Source organism: Rhincodon typus, unplaced genomic scaffold (genome assembly GCF_021869965.1).
Source record: "Rhincodon typus isolate 14 unplaced genomic scaffold, sRhiTyp1.1 hic_rhity00001469, whole genome shotgun sequence".
Classification (NCBI taxonomy): domain Eukaryota; kingdom Metazoa; phylum Chordata; class Chondrichthyes; order Orectolobiformes; family Rhincodontidae; genus Rhincodon; species Rhincodon typus.
In genome coordinates, this window is record NW_025967107.1 from 1 (window position 1) to 5,107 (window position 5,107).

Sequence of the window (5,107 nt, forward strand, 5' to 3'; positions counted from 1 at the left end):
CGTCTAAAGATCTTACTGTGGGTCATTGATGAGGTCATGTTCTGTCTTCAAAATGCATTCACTAGAGAGCGTTCAAACAATAGCAGGAATAATTATCGCACTTTGAGCTCAAAGTTCAAGAGAAAGACTTGCAGAGCTGAACATGATTTTTTTGCATCAATAATTAAAGGAACTCAACGCTAAATTATTGAGTTGACTTGGAAAGCATGAATGAGACTTGGGCTAAAGCTGCAGAACTGGAAAGTGCATTTTCAAATTTGGCCAGATTGTAGTCAGGTTAATAAATGGAGACATTTTCTCTGTCACCAGAGTAATGGAGACATGGAGCAGATTCTGAAGAGAGCTGCTGTTCGTGAAGTTTCCGACCAAAAGCTGGTTAAATGTCTGGTTAAGGATGGGATTGAACATTGGGATATATAATAAATATACAATCATAGCTTGCATTTAATACAGCAGACCATCTATATTCTTCTTAGTATAGACAAAGGCAGTGAAGTATACGTGACGTATGATGCCTGGATCTCAGAAGGGTAGCCAGAAAAGGTTGCATACTAGAGATATGGCTGTGAGAAATGTCCTTCAGTTTGGCTTCATTATCTTTCAGGATAAAGGAATATATCTGTGCTTAATGTGTCTTCAGGTGGAGCAGAGTCCTTAGTACAAACTGTGTGTGGTCGTCAAGTGTGAAAGTGTAGCGAAGTTCAATAACAGAGCAGACTTAAAAGCTGAATATCTTAATGCACGAAGCATTCAGAATAAGGAAGACAAACTGACTGCACAAATTGAGGCAAATGAATATACTGTCGTAGGTATTAGGAAACCTGGTTCCAAGGGAATCAAAACTGGGAACGTAACATGCAGGGATATTTGATATTTCGGAGGGACAGGAGGGATGGAAATGAGGACAGTTGTGAGAAATGAGCCAGGCTCAGATACTGTAGAGTCCATTTGGGCAGAGGTTAAAAAAAGAACAGCAAGGGAAAGAAGACATTGGTAGGAGTAGTGTACAGATCCCCAGATAGTAGCCACTCTTTAAGGACTTAATGAAAATTTATAGCTCAGGTTGTGGATGCAGTTGTTCGTTTGCTTGCCGAGCCGGTTATTTTGAGGTGTGCAGACGTTTTGTTACCATTCTAGGCAATGTCTAATCAAAACGTTGGCGTTCTGATCTGAATTTATATGATCCTCTGGTGTGGTGGATCTTGTCACTTCCTGTTCTGTTTATCAGCAACGGTCTATATACGGGGTCTATTTCTATGTGTTTGGTGATGGAGTCCCGTGTTGAGAACCAGGCCTCCAGAAATTCCCATTCGTATCTGTTGTTCACTTCTCGCAGTATAGTCACTTTGTCCCAGTTGAACTGATGGCCTTCATTGTCTGTGTGTATTGAGACAAGTGAATATTGGCCGTGTCTTTTTACTGCCAGCTGGTGTTTGTCTATCCTGGTCGTCAGTTTCCTCCTTGTTTGTCCAATAGACATTACTTTAGGGAGGAAACTGACGACCAGGATAGACGGGAGGAAATTGACGACCAGGATAGACGAACACCAGCTGGCAGTAAAAAGGCACAACCAAGATTCACTTGTCTCAATACATACAGAAAATGAATGCCATCAGTTCGACTGGGACAAGGTGACTATACTGGGATTATAGGTCGTGCTGATGATGTTGCCTAGAATGGTAACAAAACATCTGCCTATCACGGAACAGCCAGCTTGGCGAGCAAACAAGCAACCACAGTAGCTACTCTGGTGAACTGGTGGAGAGATGAGCAGGAATGACAGTAAGCAAGCAGTGGCAGACATTTAAGGAGGTAATTCATGACACTCGGCAAAAAATACATCCCAGTAAGGAGGAAAGATTCAAAGGGAGAGATAATCCAACCATGGCTAATCAAGGAAGTTAAGGAGAGAATTAAGTTGAAAAAAAACGTATAAGTTGACCTAAATCAGTGATAGCCCTAAAGATCGCGATATATTCAGAATCCAGCAAAGGAGGGCTAAAAAGATAATAAAGACAGAGAAAATAAACTACAAGGGCAAGCTAGTGAGGAATATAAATACACTAACAATAAAAGCTTCTTTAAATATGTAAAAAGGAAGAGAAAAGTCCAAGTGAACATAGGCCCCTTAGAAAATGAATCTGGGGAGATGATTTTGAGGAACAAGGAAATGGCGGAGGAATTAAACAGAAAGTGACTAACCAGAGGCTGGTTAACCTAACATCTGGTGTTGGAAAAATATTGAAACCAATTATTAAGGAAGTGGGAGCAGAACATTTGGCAAATCGTAATCTAATCAAGCAGAGTTAGTATCGCTTCATGAATGGGAATTTGTGTTTGACTCATTTATTAGAGTTTTTCGAGAAAGTTTTAAGCAGAATAGAAAGAGGGGACCCATTTGGTGTGTTATATTTGGACTTTCGGAAGATGTTCGACAAGGTCCCTCCTAAAAGGTTAAGTCAGAAGATAAGAGCCCACGGTATTGAATGTAGTATGTTGGCAAGGATAATGGTATGATTTGGCGAATGGGCAGGAAACAGCAAGTGGGATTAAAGCGTTCTTTTTCAGTGCGGGGACTGTAGCTGTTAACAATATATATTAATGATTAGGAGGAAGGAAGTAGCCAAATTTGCAGATGACACAAAAACAGATGGAAAAGTGGGTTGTCAGAGGGATGCAAACAGTTTATTGAGAGATATTGATAGGTTAAGTAAGTGTGCAAAAAGTTGCTCAACGGAATATAATGTGGAGAAATGCAAAGTTGTTCATTTTGGAAGGGAAAACAAAAGAACAATGTTAGTTAAATGGAGAAAAACCTGCAGAAAACTGTAACACAAAGGGTCTTGGGGATACTTTGGCACGAAACACAAAAAGCTAGCACACAGGTGCATCAGGTAATCAGGAAGGTGATTGGCATATTGGCCCTTCTTTCAAAGGCGTTGGAGTATTAGAATAGGGTTGTCTTACTGCAACTGTATGAGGTCTTGATGAGACCACATATGGAGTACTGTGAGCAATATAGTCCCCTTATTTTAAAAAAAGATATCATTTCATTGGAGGCAGTTCAGAGAAGGTTTACTTGGGTAATCCCTGGTATGGAGGGATTGTCTTATGAGCAAAGGCTAAACAGGTTGGGACTCTACTCACAGGAGTTTAGAAAAATGAGAGGTGATCTCGTTGAAACATGCAGGATTCTTAAGGTACTTGACAGGACAAATGTTGAGAGGATGTTTCCCTCATAGGATCAGAATAAAGGGATGCCAATTTAAGACTGAGAAGAGGAAGAATTTCTTGTCTGATGCTTGAGAGTCTGTGGAACTTCTTGCCATGGAGAGCACAGGGGCAGAGTCTTTGTGTTTATTTAAGGCTGAGGTAGATAGATTGTTGATCAGCGGGGGAATCCAGTCTAATGGGGGAAAGTCAGGAAAGACTACGTGAGGAATGTTGAATCAGCCATGATTGTATTGAATGTTGGAGCAGGCTTGAAGGGCCTAATGACCTACTCCTGTTCTTTTTTCTTATGGTCTAACTGAGCTAGGGATATTTCTTCCTGGTTTTATACTTTAAGCTCCAAAGTTGCATTTCTTCACTCATGAAAATCCCTGGTAAAGCTAAAATGTATTGCCTATCTGTGATTGTCATTGAGAAGGTGGTGATGAGCACTATTCTTGAACCATTGCAGTCATCTGGAATAAAGTATACCCACACTATTGTTAGGGAAAAGTTCCAGGATTTTGATCTAGTTACAGTGTTTCCAAGTCGAAGTGGTGAGTGGCTTGGAGGGGAATCTGCAGGAAATGGTGTTCCCATGCGTCATCTGGCCTTTTCCTTCTAGGTGGTAAAGATTGCAAGTTTGGAAGGTGCTGTTGAGCAAACGTTGATGTGTTGACCCCATGCATCTTGTAGATGGTACATAATTCTGCCACATTGCAAGGAAGGGATAGATTTTTAAGCCAGTAGATGGTTTGGAAATCATGGTTTCCTTTCTACTGGATGGTACCTAGCCCTTGAGTGTTGCCGAAGCTGCACTCATCCAGGTAAGTGGAGAATATTCCATTACACCAATGTCTTGTGCCTTGTAGATGGTGAACAGGCTTTGGCGTGAAAGAAGGTGAGTTGCTCGCTGCAAAATCCCCAGCCTCTCATGTGCACTTGTAGCCACTGTATACGTCTGGTCATGTTCAGTTTCTTGTCACTGGTAAGCCCCAGGATGCTGATGCAGGGTATTGAACAATGCTTCTGCCAATGAATGTCAAGGGGTTATGGTCAGATCCTGTCCAGTTGAAGATGGTAATCGCATTTAACAATTATCAGACTCAGCTCAGACCTGGGTGCTGACTGGGTCTGTCTGCATATGGAGTATCTTACAAGATGCAAATTGTTCTGACATTGCTTGAGAGCTCTGTCCATGTTTTGCTCCAAATTGAGTCTAGATTGAAGGAACTGCAATTAGCTAGATTGGTTTGTGTACGTGTTGTGGACGTGACTTATCTGGGCAGATGTTCTCATTGTCAGATAGCTGCAAGCTTTCTAGCTGGGCTAAGGCCAGGGATACTTCTGGAAAAAGGAAGCTTCAATATGAGAGCCAACATTGTCAGTCCCATGGCCTTTGCTGCGTCCAGCACTTTGGCTGTTTATTGATCAAGTGTTTGGCTAAAGATATTCTTTCGTGATATTGGGAACCTCACGAGGAAAATGAAATTGATCATCTGCTCAGCACTTCTAGCCTGAGGATAGATCAACCATAAGACCAAAAGGAGCAGGAGTGTGCTGTTTGGTCCATCAAGCCTGTTCCTCCATTCAGTGGGGGTTAGTATAAACAAACAGCACCACACCAGGTAGAGAGATTCAGCTGGCTTCAAATAGGTGATTGGTTTGCGCAAGTGTGACCGGTCCTGGATGCCAAAAGTCGTAAGACTGATGCCAACCGTGAGTGATTCCAGAATAACTGAGCAGCTTACAAGTGTGAATGATACAAAGGAAAGGCTTCAGACCTCTGGAAGGGGAGAAGATGGGCTCTCTTACACACATGTATGCGCACGCACACACACGCACACACACCCTCCCCCCCCCCCCCACCCCCCCTCCCCCCCCCCCCCCCCACCCC